Raw genomic sequence first — 18,966 nt, forward strand, 5'->3', positions numbered from 1 at the left:
AGTGTTGGTTCTCAGTGAGTCTGAACGCACGCGTTCATGAACGACTGGATATGTTTTCTGTATGTCGCTGCGCACTGGCCCAAGGCAGTGCAGGCATACAGGATTATCGTTAATATAACGGTCTTTATCATCAGCAGTTTCACTTTCAGTCCCATGTTGCTTCTTCGACCTAATATTGGGAATAGGTTTGGACGGACAGATGACAAAGTATGGTGGAAGTCATCTTGAATTTAGACAAGTTGGAGCCTGGCTCCCTTACCCTTTGAATTGATGTTTGCCAGAAGGACAAACGGGTCATGACTGATGTGGGTGTTAATGGTATGGCGGCATGAGTGTCCTCAGACATCAGTATCGCCCTTCACGGTGTACCCCTGCCTGACTGGGGTGAATTGGATGAAAACGTTGTTTATCTTTCAACGGAAGATATAGGGGCCTCATTCGACAGAGTGTCGGGGCCTTCTATATCGGGAGGGGTCGTCTACAGTCTGACTAACAAAGTATGGAGAACCAAGAAAAGTACTTGACAAAAATAACCGCCTAAACGCAAGCGAAATATAAATGGAATCACCTATTGGTGTTACACTGAAGTTAGCTGCCCAAGTTTCAATGTCTCTGTTAGTGTCCAGTGAACCGACAACTGCGTTAGCAGATTTTTGAAGGTCTCCTGTATTGCCATCGAAAAACGAATCCACATCTTTCTGGAAATGACATAAAATCAAGAAACGTTAATGCAGTCAAGCTGCTGGGAAATATTTCAATGAAAATGGAGAGATAAAAAGATGAGTATTATTCTGATCATTCACAATTTGATTTCAATTTGAGAGCCATCAGTAGACAGCTGTTTCAGACTAATGGGCATCATCAGCCCAATAGGGTGGAACAACTATCTACCAATGGCTCATAAATTGGAATCAATATCAACAGGTATTCATTTTATATATTCTCAAACAAATTTTCTTTGTTTTTTGTGATGTTCAACTCCGAAATATCCATGTAACTATGACTACATGATTGATACAGACTTCAACAATTTTTTTTATTTCATATGATCAATTGAAAAAAAATTAAATAAAAAATAGCAGTTTTCATCAACTTTCGACTTTTTAATTTTTTAGTTTTTAAAAACTTTCTTTCATTACCGCTATTCAAAATGGAGTTTCGGATAGTTTCTCCAAATATAGGACCAATTTTAGAAATTATCAAGAGTATTTTTCAATCAACTCCCTCTGGATAATTGCGGATAATTCAAAGACTTGAAGTACGATGGTTCTAAATCAGTGCTTTGATGCATTATCTTCTTGAGATTATCGCTCCTAGAAAAACGGTTTGGTAAAATACTTGTATTTTTGAGCTACATTTCGAACTACGTCGTTGATGATATATATGTTGATGAAGTTGCTAGATTTAATATTCGATTTTTGTTCCAGGTGAGAAATTTGAATAATATCCAATAAGGAAACTGATATGCTGATGGAAAATCGTGAGTTTTAATTTATTCACTTACAATATCAATCATTGAAAACTCCAAGCAGAAATAATGTTGAGTACTGCTTCATATGACATACATTGAATTTTCATGAAACGAAATCACAAAGAGGCAAAATTCGTACTAGTTGTGAGTGATGATCACAGTGGCGTATTTGATATAAGAAAACCCGATTTTTCTCAAGGGCAAAACTTAAGCACTACAGGAAAAAAATGTATGGCACTCTGAGAGCGGTGCCTGTGTAAAAGTGTCGATTCACATTGTATTTGAATCGCTGGAGATTAAATCCATTCGTAAAAACGTTCTAAGGAAGTTTATTCCACATAAACGTAGATCTCCAAATGAGAGAGTTCTTGAACAGTGAAATTCCAGGTGTACTGAGTTGAACCTCAAAAGGATGAGCAGCCACAGTTCGTCGAGAATTTCTGATATGTACGGCTCTTGGTGGAATCAAATGTGCCAAATCACTTCCCATTAAAGTATCTATAGAAGAGAGACAAATCTCCTACCTTTCTTCGATGTTTCAGATTATCAAGGTAGCAAGTAATACACACATCGGAAAAGTCTAGGGATATTTTTAAAAATGGCAATAATTTTTTTTAGATCGCTTTAGGGAAAAAAAGTTGACGGGTGATTATTAAACGAATATAACTTACAACAAAATTTATTAAATGGTCAAAAATACTGAGTGCGCATATAAGCAAAACTAAAAAAAATATGGCTCTTCTTTGGCACCCCGAAAAAAAATATGGCTCTTCTTTGGCACCCCGAAAAAAAATCATAATACAAAAAAATTGGAATCAGTACAAAGTATGGCCTGCCTCCACGCTGGTTTATTACGGCCCTACATCTATCGTGCATCGACAAAATGAGATTGTCAATGTCTTGTTGAGGTACATTTGCCCATTCAGCGATTAAAAGCTCTCTCAATTGAAACGTTGTGTGAATGTTCCCCATATGCAGAGTAATTCTTCGTTGAAGCGTGTCCCACACATGCTCGATGGGATTCAGGTCCGGTGATTGTGCTGGCCATGGCAATACATCAGCTCCTTCGTTGGTGAGCCAGTCAGTCACTAGACGCGCGACATGTGGACGAACATTATCGTGCATCAGGTGGAAGTTTCCACCAACAGCACCAGCAAACGGACGGACAATAGGTAGAAGAATGGTGTCGAGGTACTGTCGAGCTGTGAGGGAGCGATTTGGAAAAACGAAATCGTTTCTGCCGCCGATCATGATTCCCCCCCATAGCATTACTGTACCACCTGTGTATGTGTGGACTTCCTGGACGTGTCTCAAACGTTCATTATTTCCAGGTCGTCTCCACAGTCTTACTCGACGAGAATCTGGATGGAATCCAAATCTGGATTCGTCTGTAAACAAAACTGTGACATTTGCATCCCAGTTTCGATGTTCTTGACACCACTCTAATCTTCTACCGCGATTGCCTCTCGACAAAGGTGGACATCTAAGTGGCCTTCTGTTGTGTAGATCTGCTTCATGCAGTCGATTTCTGACAGTATTACGACCAATGGTTACCTGGTGCGTCTGCTGCAACACGTTAACCAACTCAGGTGCTGTGATTGTCGGTTGTCTTCTTGCGGTTAAGACCAAAAATCGGTCTTGAACTGCAGTTGTAGCGCGTCCTCACCCTGGATGTTGTTCAGCTGGACTGCCAGTTTCACGAAAACGCCGCCACAATCGACTGATAACACTTTGGGAGACCCCCAAACGAAGAGCTACATCATTTTGTCGCATGCCACCTTGAAGAAGCCCTACAGCTCTATTCATCTCAGCCAATGGTAAGTGATGGCGTTCCATGTTAAAGCACAATATTTCCAGTTTAATTGCTGAGCAAGAACTGCATAGAATGTACAAACTCGACACTTTCAGATTATTCATTTTAGCCGAAAACCTACAGTTTGTAAAAAACTTGATGAAAGATTAGTTACCGTTTTGCAGGCTTTGTTCAAACCATAGAAATCTACAGGGTGGTCGGGTGTACCAATTTAATCGAAATTAAACGACCTCATGCATTTATTTTTATGATATTTAGTATGTTATGAAAATATCCCTAGACTTTTCCGATGTGTGTATTTGCGTCACGTGGACGACAATTTTGTTGATGGAATCCAGCAGCTTCAAGTATGCTTAGGGCGGAGCTCCATACATGAGAACAATACTCTAATGAAGGTCTGACCTGAGATTTATAAAGCATCAAAAGTTCTGAAATTCCAGCGAAATGATTGTGCCAAAACATATTCGTGTCCAGTTCAACCCCCGACAGAGTTATCGAAGCAGAAATTGGAAAGTGGAATTTATCTTTTTCGGGGAAAACCGATGCCTAGGTTTTGTGGCATTGAATTGAACCTGGTTAACTTCACCCGAATTCGAAATTACTTCTAGATCCTCATTAAGATACACAACCTCCTGCTGCCGGTGAAGATGTGCATCCGCAGTCGATGTCCTGGATTGCAAATGGAATGACGAAACAAATGTAGGCCTATTGTCGTCAGCAAAACAATATATTGAATTTTTGGTTTTTCCAAGTCGTTGAAAGCAATATGTCGTTGGAGACAAGATAGATTTCTGTGGAACACCAGCGTTGATGATAAAAGTATTTGAGAGATATCCGTCGACGGCCAATTGCAGGAAACGTTTTTTCAGGAATCTGAAGAGTCATAAACAAAAATGATCCGAAAAGCCATAGCTTCGAAGTTTGGCCAGCAAACCATCATGCCACACACGGTCAAATGCTTTAGAAATTTCAAGCGATCCAGCTTTTGATTCTCCAGGTCGCCTGGTTGATCTTTGTTTCCGAAGCCATGTTGACGATCGCTCAAGATGTTGAAGCCTTCCAAATCTTTAGGGATATTGTGGTTTATGGCGGGTACTTCATCAGGACCAGATGCCTTATTGATATTGAGCTGTTACAGAATTCGCCTGACTAGATGTTGTCAAAAAGTAATTTCCGGCATTTTGGATTCTACTGTGGGAATAGTGGTTGGTTGCCTTTCCAGAAAATCGACTGTGTAGTGGGACGTAAATCGTTCAGCTAGTAGATTTACTTCTCTATGACTGTTGTTGCAATTGAAGCATCTGCTTGTGTTAGTGGTGAAATTGTGGATTTTGTGAAATTTTTATCAACAGCTTCAGCTACCTCAGCTTCCTCAGTGGTATATGCTCTGACTGCAAGGGCGAAGGTGATCTCCAAGTCTCAGCGACGGCCAACTATTTTCCTCATATTATCTTATCAATCCAAAAATTTTCGGCTTCACGAATTCCGAAATTAAATATCTCCTACTATTTTTTGTCGCTTTCGGTATTTTCGAGCATTGAAATGATGAGTTCCTTCACAATTTCCTGTAATACATTTTCCAAGAACTGTCAGTGAATAGCTCGCTTGCAGGACGACAACAACACAAATCCAACTGCCCTATTAGTGTATCTCGAAGACTTTTCAGCAACAAAGTTATTTGAAGAGGTCTTTTAATCATGCGATGCACAATGCCGATGCGCTGTTGCCTCGAGATCCACATAGCAAAATTGAAAAGTCTGAAGAAAACCGTGACTGATAAAATCTGTCATTTCCCGCCCGTCTTCGCCCAACAAATAAGCGAAAACGTTGAGACGGAGCCATCCAAGTGGAAAGAGCCGTGTTATATTGGAAGAAACGATCAGATAATTATTTTTTCTTAGATGCGACGATTGAGTCTATCGTGAGAAGGAGTAGAAATGTAGGAAATGAAAAAATGGAAATGGAGGAGGCTCGAGATTGATTCCGAGGAAAATCAAGAATATAAGGTGGAAACTATACAGTGTGCAAACTTATCAACGCATCTCCATGATATAAATGTGTTGGAAATTTGGTTGTTTTTTTTCAATATGTTTCTAATATGTCTGATAGTTTTTGAATAGTAATATTATCAACACGAAGATACTAGTTTTCGATCCAATTGTTTTTTTAATTGATTCTCTCTTCGCGTAATCCAATTTTCATCTGAAAGTATTTGTTTCGGGAGGGTTTTTCCTTCCAGTTCATCTCTGGAATGATCTGCACATCTTTGTGAAGAGTTCATTTTGAAATCAATTGCTTTCTTCTATCTTAGGAAGATTTCTTCATTTCATTCATATAAAGATGGGAAATAGAAAGACAAAAGATTCCTTTCTCATAAATCTTCTGGTTTTAGGTAAAAAAAAATCCAAAACATTGGCAGTTTTGACAAAGCAACTATCGACATTAAAATTTTCATAAATATATTTTATTTATACGCAAAATTATTGAATACGCAGTGAATTTTTAAAATAAACTTTTCAGTGTGCCCTTCACACTGCAGATTCACTATCGATTAGGCTTTGTTTATTTTCCAAATTGTGGAAGTTTATGAATCCAAAAAACAATGAGAAACCTAATTCTCCAAAGAGATTCTGAAACGTATTCATAACACTCGTTAAAAGTCTTTGTGAAACTGCATGCTATTCATTGTCATACATCATTTGTCGATTGACATCTGATATGTTTGGAAACAGTGATTATATTTTCCCTTCCAAATGGACTTTTTGTGTTTCAATGATGGATTCCAACAATTCACCGCTCCACATTATTTCGCATTCGAAAATTGTTCTATTCGGTGAGTTACAGTAAATACAATATGGAAAATGTATAATGTAACTCGATTCGGTCCCTAATTTGATTTTGAATCCATCGAAGAATTGAATCATTCACTCCAATATGCAGTGAATTGGATTTTGTGTTATTGGATTAGGGACTTTTTTTTAAATTAATTCACGGACCATATTGGACATTTTTCAATGATTGACATTCACTTTCAACTCATCCAGAATCGCAAACGAATATGAAATATTTGTATCTCCATTTGATAATGGACTCTTGACTTAGGAAAGTTTTCATATATCCATTGAGGAAATATTGTTCAACAGAAACCTTTATTTTGGATTTCATATTCTCTAATGATGCATAGAAAACAAATAGAACAGTTCGCCGTTGAATACCAACGGCGATAGTTGTAGGTTTGATCCATCCAGTTCATGCAAATTATTTATGCAGACTGCCATATTGTAGGAAAAGGACCGTTTGTATATTTCTTTATAGTGTGATGGTATAGTAAGAATGGTTTGTTTACGAATATTCAAATTATGGATATCCGTTCAATTAGAGAGTTTTTCATGTAGATAAGGTGGAGTCTTTGATTTAAATGTATTATGAAACTGGCAAGCTATATGATGACGTCGCCTGTTGTGCATATTTAGCCATTTAAGCTCTTTTAGTTCATCAGTAATTGATATACGACTGACTCTTGTAATACCACAAATTAGACGAACACATGAGTTCTGTACTTTCTGTATACGACGAATTTCGACTTGATTGAGGCGGCTAAGTAAACAACATCGCAATAATTAAAATGAGAAAGAACCAAGGTGTCACATAACATTTTTTTGAGGTCTTTTGATAAAAAGTGTCTTTGAGGAAAAATTAGCTTTAGAGAAGCGTATGCGATTTTCAATTTATTAGTAACGTGTTCTTTGAAGCGAAGTGTTGTAGGTATCAACTGTGAATCCCAAATTTTTACAAGAAGTTTCAATAGGTATTTTTTTGTCTCCAATTTTGAATATAACGTTATCAGACAAAAAATCTGAAGCATTATCATTTCCAAAAAGTAGAGCCATCGACTTGTTAGGATTGATTTTCAGTCCATGATCAACAGATACCTTGTGCAAGGAAATCAAATCGTGGCAGCTACCAAATACGAGTATCTAAAAGAGAAGTAGATCCGCGTATCGTCCGCATAGAGATGATATTTACAAAATTTGAGTACGTCAACGAAAGTTGAGGTACAAACAGTGAACAGTAGGGGTCCTAAAATACTTCCTTGAGGAACACCTGATATAACTTCCAGCAAACTGGACCTAGTTATAACCAACTGTGACGATTGTATCGTCTCGAAATGTGATCAACCTTTTGTTAACACAGACGTTCATCATCCTGCACTTTCTATTTAATTGAACTGTAGTACTCTTCATATCAATGACTTTGCTATCAATACAACAGACGCTATTAGGCAATTTAATTTTCGCAAAGCAAACTTTCCAGCTTTGTATGAACTGAACAGAACAACCGTATGGTGTGACGTTTCTTAATGTACTGACATCGACTCGGCATGTGATTTATTATATCCAAAATTACACAGCATCTTCTTTCAAACAGTTCCACTGAGAATATTGAAAACACGGTAATTTCCCCATGGTTCGACGTCGATATTATCAGCCATATAAAGAAAAAGGAATAAGCATATAAAAACTATAAGAAATATAAAATAGCATTCTATCACAATCAATTATCGGAGAAAAACGGTCAAAACTGAAATAAAATCAGCATATAGTCAATTTACAAACTCAGCTGAAAATAATATTTTGCCTGACAGCTCGACTTTCTGGTCTTTCATACACAGTAAAAAAAGTCATTTGCGAATACCGAGTATAATGAAACTTGATGATGAGGTATTTGATAAGCCTGAGGATATTGTAAATGGATCCGCCAAATACTTCAGAAGTGTTTACTTGGTTTCGGACGAGAATATGCTTCGTGAAAATTCTCATGATTATAATTTAGATACATCAAACATCCCTGCCTTCTCTAAAATCGATGTTCAAAACTGATTCAAGAAAATTAAGAAATAAACTGTTGACAATGTTCCTAGTCTTGTGATGAAGGACTGTATCGAAGTTCTCTCTATACCTCTAATAGGCATATTCAACTTAATTTTATCAACTTGTGCCTACCCTGAGCAGTGGAAAACGGCCCTACCTACAGGGTAATTTCAATTATATGTGACTTTTCTAAACTCTTCGAGATATGTTTGCAAAATGTTATGTACTCCCATATTCAAAAAGTTATTTCTTATACTCAACATGGTTTCGTACAACAAAGATCATGTATGACAAATCTTGCCTGTTTAAATCAATATCTCTACGTACCTGGACAAGCAAAAACGAGTTGATGTTGTTTATTTAGACTTTCAAAAAGCCTTCGATCAAATAACAATTAACAACATTGGGACCCCCTAACCAACTGCTTACTCTAATTGAATCATATCTAGTCAACAGAAAACAATTCATCGACTTTGGAAAATAGCAGAGTTATCGTTGATAAATAATTCCTGCATAAATTACTAAACAACAATATTACTAAACAACAGTTCTTTTACCCGAGATCAATTTCTTAGCACCAAGAAGTGAAGGTCGACACAATTTGAAATTATGTTGCGAAGCATCACGCACAAATGTTATGCTACGATCACCATTGAATATTATGTGCAGTAGCTTCAATAAAATCTGTGAACACTGCGATATTCATTTCGACTCTCTGAACGCCATGGTATCTTGTATCCACAATCACTTTTAATAATACTATAAATAACATTTGTGACAGTACTGCTACATTGCATGATCTGTAACTTTTTGTGTTTTTCAGTCCTTTGAAATTCTACGTATACGAATGTACTTTTATACATTTCTATATTCCATTATGTTCAATATTTTCTGTAACTGGGCACTCCTGTTAAAAATGAATCGCTTTTTTTGTAAAGTTGTTTCTGGTAGTCACTCCTTAAAATATAACCCTTTCATTTTGAATAGAACACATTTTTAAATATCAATCAATTAGGTTACTCCAATACTGATGAAAAAATATTAATTTTTCAATCGACTTCGAAGACATTTCTACAGTAATCATGTAGTCATGGTCAGAACTGAAGGAGGGTTTAGAGAAGATCAATTCTCATAGAGAGTGGTTCGATCTTTCATCGTTTCCGACTAAGTTTCCAATGTTTTCAAGTATCAGAACTGTAAGCTTTCATTTGCAGTAGTTCTGTTGGAAGTACTTTCAAACTTGCGCAGAAATATATGAATTCACCACCCTCTTTTCCTCCAGGTACGGCAATTTTCAACAAATATCTGTCGAAGAAGATTAGATAGGAAGAGGTGGCCACGCTTGTCCACCGTAGTCTCAGGATCTGAACCCTCTTGATTCAATTCTCTTCCGCTACATGAAAAAGTCATTCGTATGAGAATGTAACAATGATTGAGAAAAGGATTTTCCAGTAACCATAGAAAGCTACCAGAAACGGTTTTTCGGGAATTTGAAGAACCGCTAACAAATCAATCTGTCAAACGATAGCATCGCAATATTTCCTGACGATATTAGTTGGAGCTTGAGTGTCATGTTAGTCGTTACCTTCAAAAATCATTTCGATGCTTGCTTTAGATGTGGAAGCATTCCATATTTGTACCTATTCAAAAATGTGTTTCTTTTTCATGATTTCTGATATCAATGACAACGAAATGTTTTTTTTGTTAAGGTAATAGTTCTCATCCCCAGTTCATTCCAAATTAATATACGTTTATGAAATCCAGCAGAATATCGTCAATACATAAATTATTTCTGTTGGCAATAATATCGTATTACAGTTTGCAATGTGCATAATCGTACGTTTGGTATATAGCAATTCCTAACATTCGAACTATTCCGCATTGCCTTATTGACTGCGAGTTTGTGTTAGTTCCGTCTGGAACAAGATCAATTGAATAGCAAGAAAGGTAATTTGCAAACGTGACTGTTCGGTAAATTTCATTCATCTTGAATATGATTATGCAACTAATAGCTGAACTTTGTAGTTAATTGTCCTTTGATATGGGGCGGAAGTAGGTATACCTTTTTTACGATTTTCAAATAAATATTAAGTTCCCCTGGAGATCAAATTCATTTAATTGGGAAGAAAACAAAAATGGATAATTCCCGATACCAAAGTTAACAAAGATTCTTGCATTTCTTTCAGTGATTCATATTCTTATGGTTAATAACATCAGAATAGTTTCAGTTGCCAATCTCAACGGGTCTTGATAATTCTGGTTGGTAGCTGAATCTGTTGGTCAAAACTTTACAAAATTCACAATTCCATGAGGATGATTCAATTGCAACACCAGCCACAGAAAAATCAAGTCAACTAGCCTTCTGGGAAAGGCATCACCCACTATTTTCACACTAGAATCCACAATGCCGAAAATCACTTTTCGACAAAGTCTAGTCAGGCGAATATTGAAACAGCTCTGTTCCTGATGAAGTGCCCGTCATCGTACTTAAGAAGTGCGTAAATGAACTACCACCAGTATTGTGCAGACAAGCGGCGGCTCGTCAGAGGAGGCAAGAGAGGCCTAGCCTCCCCATAAAATTTGAGGCTATTCATCGCAATGAATTGAAAGTTATTGACAAATAATTATGATTATTTTTCTCTAAAAATGCTTGGTTATCATTACTTTACCATTAATTTTCAATATAAATACATAATATGCCCGAAAAAACACTATCACTCATTACGTATAACGTACCACACTGTATCCTGCATCAACAAAACTCAAATGCACCGCCCATGAACGAATAAACCATCAACCCGAGATTATAAATGCCATACGTTGTAAGGGAGCCAAGCCACCGACCGCTTTGAGATACACAGGCTCCATGAGACCGATCCAACTAGCGACATACGTCCCGTTTTGTAATTTTGGTAGCAGAAATTATAGCGTTAGAGGAGGCTAGCCTCCAGTTGGTCTCCGTTAGTGTACGACTGCGTTTATTTTTATTTAATTATTCGGACGGGATGCAGTGACGGACCGGGACTGAAAAATATTTCGATAAATCATTTCAGTGTTTCTTGGTAATATTTGTTGTTTGTGTATAAAACAGGCAGTATTGTATAATAGCAGTGCTTTTTGGTAATGTTTTCAATGTGTTTTTGAAGTGTTTTCTTTCAATTTTAAGGTGTTTTCAGGTTTTCACTTTTCGGTAAGTTTTTCTTTCATTTATTATGGATAATGGAATTTCAATGTTTTTTTTTGCTAATAACCCAATGGGTTAACTTACTATCTTGTATTCGAGTGAACATCAATACAATAAAGATATTTTGTACTGTGATAATTTTTGATAGGGCGCTTTGTTTAGAAAATACGGGGCGAAAAAAAAATTCCACAATAACAATTTTGGTAATTTTAAAATCATCAACGTAGCCGAAATAAAAGTATAGCGTACTATATGGGGTCTACCAAGTGATGAAAATTTCATTGATCCTATCAACAACATTCCGATTACCACAAACGGCTGCAGACATTCAATTTGAATAGTATGTCTCGTAACAGTTCTCGTAACAACAGTTCTTGGAGATTGAGAAACATTCCATGTAATTTTTGGTAATGAGTTGTTACTGTCTGCCTGCTATGAAAACAACTACTTCTCTGGCTGATACCTCGACGAATACCTCCGGTAGACATTCTCCCACAGAGGTAATTCCTGCAATTATTTTCTGCCAGGAATTTGACAGATTTTCTTGTGCACGGGCATTAGAAGAGAAGGGTGTTTTGAATTTCAATTCAAATAAGCATTTTTTCAGTACTCAAAAGTGGGTAGGAGGCCAAAAAGAGTAGTTTCTTATATTTTCTTCGTGTTTTCATATTCGAATGAATTCAGTTTGAGTTTTAGGAGAACAATATGGCGATATGGTTTTCCACCTTCAGGCAGACACGATCGTTTGAATTTCCTCCTGTTCGCTATCTTTCTTCGGGCAATTTTCGAGGAACATGTTAATTATTCTGTTAGACAGGCCGCGCACAATTTATTTCGAATATTGAGGTTTCAGAATATTGATTGATCCGAGTCCTACATACTAGCCATCCTTTCTTGTCTTTAGGTATTCCAGTTAACCGCAGAGGTAATACTATTCCATCAAATCTATCACATATCTTTGTTGACATTCTAACCTGAGTTTCAATCAGAAGTTTCCAATGAAAAACTTTATGTGCATCGGAATCTATTTGGATTACTCTCGGCGTTTTGAGAAACTTTCCAGGAGTAATTCAATAGATTTCATTTGATGAAGATTCACATCAAATCATTCGTCAATAGAGAGGAAATATAGGAAACGAGGCAAAAAAATGCATTTTTATCGATTTCTGCGATAAGGGCCTCATGGATGAATTGATTCTATAATTGGATTTTTAATTGGAGGAAAACAAGAAAAAGATCACGATTACTTCGAATCTAGACTGAAAGTTCGGTTCGCAAATAACAACTGGAGATCGAATTGTGTTTTTCTATATCGGATATTCATAGACGGTCTGAAAGTAAATTGATCTGCAATGAAAATGCTTGTTGGTAGACACCATCCCCTCAAAAAAACTGGATTAACTTCATTTTGTTTTTGTTTGAACATCGTTCTGAGGATTATTCATTGCAAACGTTCTCAATAAACGATGAAATATAACATTTAATGAAAATCTAGTGAAATCTCATTCACCTCGACGCATTATATTTCAGGATTTCTGAAATATCCTGAAAAAATATCTGTTAAAACCTGTTTTTCCGTTAAAAAGGTGTCGCCCCCTACAAACGACAACTCTCAAAAATGCAAACGTGTGCAATCTAAAGACTAACGAGGTCTTACCTTTTAATGTGTGATTACTAACACGTGAAGTCGAAGTACTTTTGAAATGTAACGGGTATTCCAACAAGGACATGAAAAATCAGTTGAAATCAATCAAATGCTCTAATAAAAATGGAAAAATTAATACATCCTTTCCTCAAGCAAAAAATCTCAGAATTCTTAGAGAGAAGTATATTGATTTCAATAAAATAATTTTCAATACTGACAGTAATACAAATTCCGATGTAATCAATGAAAATGTATGTAATGATAGTTCTCCTATCAATTTTTCTTATATATATATATATATATATATATATATATATATATATATATATATATATATATATATATATATATATATATATATATATATATATATATATATATTGTTTTTCGAATGATGCAACTGATTTTCCTTCATTTTCAATATTAAATTTCACAAAAAGGATTTGAAGCTTAATTATCTGCGAGCGCTTTTGACAGTTGGTAGTACTGTCATCTTCTAGGCACTCCTCAAACTGCCTAGTGTGCCTAGAAGATGACAGTAGGACTACCAACTGTCGAAAGCGCTCGCATATAATTAACAGAAGATATAAAGTTTGGAAATTTATCTCCAAATATCATAAAACTTTCATAATGAACAAAATATCAAAATATGCCAAAAAAATATCAAATTTTTAAACAATTTGAATACTAAATTGGAAGATAAAATACTACAAAAAAGTCAAATGTGATTTATGATATTCCTTGTAACAATTGTTACTTAGATTATATTGGGGAAAATTTTACTGTATGAGATACTCAAGGATTTTCGTAATTTTTTCTGTGATGATACTACGTGATGGTAGGAATTCAGACGACCTTTTATTTTTTATCGGACTCAATTAGTTTTCGAGATATAGCCTGTCAAAGTTTGTATGATGTCATATTTTACCTTTTTTTATTTTTAAATTACAATTAACATATTTTTTATTCAACACATCTTTTTCCATATCATCGCACTTTCTTCTATCCCTTTTCATTTACTTTTTGCCAAGTTTCTTGAAATTAGATTGAAATTTCATAATCTGTCACATGCTAACTTAACCTAACCTAACTCAGTCTAAGCTTACTTTAGAATTTTGAAAAACTATGTATCCTCAACATCTAAACTGACCACTAAATTCTAAAAGGAACGTATTTCGAATAGTGAAACTTAATGCAATTTATGAAAAAAGTGATTTGTGCACCCACCGACATAACCTATAAGGTTATGTCGATGTGTGCACCTGACAAATTATGGAATTTTATTCTGATTTCAGGAAACTAGGCAATGAGTAATTCAAAATGAATGATATGAAAAAAGGTGTGGTAAATAAAAAAAATGTGAATTGTAATCGTTTATTGCTCTAAAAAAAGGTAAAATATGACGTCATACAAACTTTGACAGGCTATATCTCGAAAACTAATTAAATCCGACAAAAAATTAAAAGTGTCCTGAATTCCTACTATCATGTAGTATTATCCTATAAGAAATCGCAAAAATCCGTGGGTATCCCATGAAATATAATTTAGTCTCACCTATATTGGTACATCTAGTATTCTCAATGATAGAATAACTTCGAGTAAAAGTGATATAAAGCTCAACAAAAAATTATGTGCATTAGCACAACATTCTATAGAAACAGAACATAAACCAAATTACTCTAATATCAAAGATTTACATACAGAAAATATATTTCCAAATGCCTTCTTCTTGAAATTGTTGAAATCAATAAGTCTTCTGATTCTATGAATAAGAAAACTGACATTGACAATCTCAGCAGTATATACAGTAACTTACTGGAACTACACCAAAAACATACTAATAATGAAAATCGTATCAATCAATAACTCTCTCTTTAGAGTCAAAGATTATCAAATCATCATAACCATTGAAAAATGAAGGTATGACATTTGTTAAACCAAAAAAATCATATACATGTTCAACTTTCTCCATCAATTTATATGTTCAATCCATTGTTTTTCACTCATTTGTAATGTTATTCAATGGCGAAAAAACCACAACTCAATAAATTATAGAGTTTGTAGCAGCTTTCTATTAGAAGCGAAAGTTTGGCAAAGTAGAGCAGAGTTTAATTTTTCTATTGAGAGACCACCTATACACGAAAAACTTTGGAAAGATTTTCAAGGAACCAGGTATGAAGGTGGTGAGTATTTGAAACAAGTAATATATTACAGAACTTTTTAGGAAATACAAACGACTAAGTCGGAAATTCATAAAAGTCTATAATTTACGAAATTGAACGTGAGGACCTGCGATGCGAAATATTATGAACAGACGGACTATTAAAATAAGATATGAGGAACACACCTAAAATATGGAAGACCAGAAAAATCAGCACTCGGCAATCATATTTTGCAACAAAACCATTGCATAGACTTCAGTTCATTAGTTCAACAAGATAACAACAACAGGCATCTAGATGCCTATGAGAGCTTAGACATAAGTCAACATAATGATATTATGGATAACGATGGTGGACCAATACCTGATAGTTCACTATATAGGTTGTTGAAATACTATGTTTAGTCAGATTTACCTGACGAAGCATTGTGAAAAAAATTTAAAGGCAATTAAGGTACCTACCAGAGGTATCTATGGTATGAGTGAGGACAATATTGTATGAAGATTCAGTTCAATGTTCCTCTTGAAGATCCCTTGATGACTGAAACACATGTCGTGGCCTCAGAAATAACGGTTAGGTGTTGGGTTAGAACTCCAGTAATGAGTATATCAATGCATTTCTTTGGCAATATGAAGGTAACCTATCACAACAAATATTTGAACGATATTTTATCTTCAAACTTTGTTACTTTTATGATCAAGTCCAATATTTCTTTTCTAAGGAGTTCTGTCTGAAATCGCAATCACAATTTTCTTAAAGAAAGCAGAATGTTTTCGACATCAGAATTTTTAAAGAACGTAATTCAAGTTCCATTAAAAATTATTCGCAATTTGTTGCCTTGATGCGAAACAAAAGTTCGTCTATCGATTTTGCTTAGCCTGATTAAAAATTTAATTGAATTCGAAATCAGATTCCGGGTTTGATGCTGGCGTTGAATATTTTCGAATATTTCGCAGCAATGTTGTGATTCGAATTTCCATTTCAGCCCGTTCAGATTCTCGGAAGAATCGGAAATTAAATTGAAGTTATTTGTACTCAGTGAATTACCACTGGCGGATGCAGAATACGATTTCGGACATATTTTTCTACTTGACGGAAAGTAGACGTGAGGAAGAGTTTCAGTCTCAGTACAATGTCTGCACTGTCTTTGGATCTACCTGGTTTTTCTCTTGAGTTCAATGCACATCCTGTCATGTTAACAGCTTATTTCCGCTCACATGTTGTCAGGTTCTCTTGAGTCTTCATCCAACAATTTGCTGGAGTGTTCAGAAGTTCCACACCTCTTCCTTTCATTTTCAAACTGTTTCACTTCTTTAATTTTTAATGGACAAAACATAAGAACTACAAAAAAACCCCGAGGTGCTCTAAGAACGGTTCCTGTGCGAAAGTGGCGATTCACGTTAGATTTGAATCTGAAACCAAAGGAAAAGTGCTTTCGTCAGAAAAGCAATACATTGGATTCTCATATTCTCTTTCCCTAAGAATGTCTTTCAAATGTCGCCCAGTGCGGTCATATACTGCTGTAGATCCTATACGTGAGCTCCTGAAAAAGGACAGTCGTCCAAGCAGCAGAATTCCGACAGCAAGTATGGAAGTCAACTACTAAGGTGAGTGGAGATTTTTGTCATTGGCGATATACATGAGTATATGTTTTTCATTGCTATACAGTCCACTGCTCATGAGTTCTCACCCAATAGATCCATTTATTTTCCGTTTTTTCCGTTGACCAGCTATCGCACCCCTACGAACGACAACCCTCAGAAGTCGAAAACTTGTGCGAGCTAAGGACAAACGAGGTCTTACCTTTCAGCGTGTGCTTCCTAAAGTGGGTTGGACGATAGCAAGTGAAAAACGATCGTTCAGCCTATGGGTTGAACAACCGACTCACACATGGGTCGATTGAGAGAGTGAACAAAGCACCCACGTCGAACCGCCCGGCTACCGACCATTGAACTTGCTTGTATTTCTGAAATATGAACTTTAAACTACCAGTCCCTCGATTTTTTCCTGAACTTTCTGTTGCATCGATGAAATTGATAGATTTAATATTCGATTTTTATCCCAGCTGAGAAATTTGAATAATATCCAACAAGGAAACTGATATGCTGATAGAAAACCGTGAGTTTTGATTTATTTACTTATGTTAGACAGCGGCGGCTCGTCAGAGGAGGCAAGAGAGGCTTAGCCTCCCCATAAAATTTGAGGCTATTTATCGCAATAAATTGAAAGATATTGACAAATAATTATGATTATTTTTTTCCAAAAATGCTTGAGTATCATTACTTTACCAATTTTTAATATAAATACATAATATGCCCGAAAAAGCTCTATCACTCACTACGTAGTACGTACCACACTGTATCCTGCATCAACAAAACTCAAACGCACCGCCCATGAACGAATAACGAATAAACAATCAACCCGAAATAATGAATGACATACGTTGCAAGGGAGTCAAGCCTCCGACTGCTTTAAAAAACAAAAGCTCAACGAGACCGATCCAAACAGCGAAATACGTCCCGATTTGTAATTTCAGTTGCAGAAATTATAGCGTTAGAGGAGGCTAGCCTCCAGTTGGTCTCCGTTAGTGTACGACTGCGTTTGTTTTTTATTTAATTATTCGGACGGGATGCCGTGACGGACCGGGACTGAAAAATATTTCGGTAAATCGTTTTAGTGTTTCTTGATAATATTTGTTATTTGTGTATAAAACAGGCAGTATTGTATTATAGCAGTGCTTTTTGGTATTATTTTTAATGTGTTCACAAAGTATTTCTTTCCAATTTCAGGTTTTCAGGTTTTCACTTTTCGGTGAGTTTTTTTTTTTTCATTTATTATGGATAAGTTGGACGAAATTAAAAAATCTGACGATATAGTCGATTGGTTGCTGACAAATAATTTCAAGTCTTTATCTTATGATAATGAATTTTACATTATTAAAACTCTGGGAAGGCCTCAACCAAATCTGATTTCAATCAATGCGTCAGGTAATCGACAAAATCGAGGATTTGATATCAGTTGGTACGATAAATGCGATTGGTTAACCGGCTCCATCAAACGAGAAATTGTTTTTTTTGGTCCTGTTTTATTTTCCGTACAAACCGAATACCAAACGTAGTCTGAAATAGGAAAGGTACTCCGATTTAAAAAATTTACCTCGTTCTACAGAGATACATTTCAAATCTAAGGAACATATTATTTCGTCTCGTAAATTACAATTGTTTAGCAAACAAAATATAGCAACAGCTTTAGATACAGCTCAAAAAGAGGCCATAATTCCTTTAAATAATCAGGTTAGGGAAAATCGGTCAAATTCAAAAAGACTTATCGATATTACAATTTATTTGGGTTTCTAAGAATTAGCTTTTCGCGGACACGATGAAACCGAAGATTCGAATAATCGCGGCAATTACAAGGAACTTTTAATGTTATGGGGCAAATATGATTCACAATTTGGTACTTTTTTAAACGGTAGCGTTTTTTCGGGCACCTCAAAATCCATCCAAAATGAGTTTATAGAAAGTGTGACATATATAATTAAGGAAAATATAAGCAAGGAGATTGAAAGTGTTTCTTTTTTTGCATGGGAAATTGATGAAACTAGCGATATTACCTGTACATCACAACTTTCAATCGTTTTTAGATATGTCAAAGATGGTAATATGGTAGAACGTTTTATGGGTTTTCATGATGTTTCATCTGGGCGCACAGCTGACGATTTGTTTAATTTTCAAATTCATACGTGTGACACCTATAATTTCAGGCAAAAATTAATTGCCCAAACCTATGATGGGGCTGCGGTCATGGCCGGCCATTTAAA

At 35.7% G+C, this 18,966-nt stretch overlaps 1 protein-coding gene across 1 annotated transcript in view; it reads left to right on the forward strand.

Moving 5' to 3' along the window:
* The window catches only part of mub (poly(rC)-binding protein mub), a 300,043-nt gene that overhangs the window by 108,651 nt on the left and 172,426 nt on the right, over positions 1-18,966 (forward strand). The gene's annotated exons all lie outside the window — the stretch shown is intronic.

The sequence above is a fragment of the Leptinotarsa decemlineata genome, unplaced genomic scaffold, assembly GCF_025532065.1.
Source record: "Leptinotarsa decemlineata unplaced genomic scaffold, Ldec_3_MD MMD2_tig00026361_RagTag_RagTag, whole genome shotgun sequence".
In the NCBI taxonomy this organism is placed as follows: Eukaryota; Metazoa; Arthropoda; class Insecta; order Coleoptera; family Chrysomelidae; genus Leptinotarsa; species Leptinotarsa decemlineata.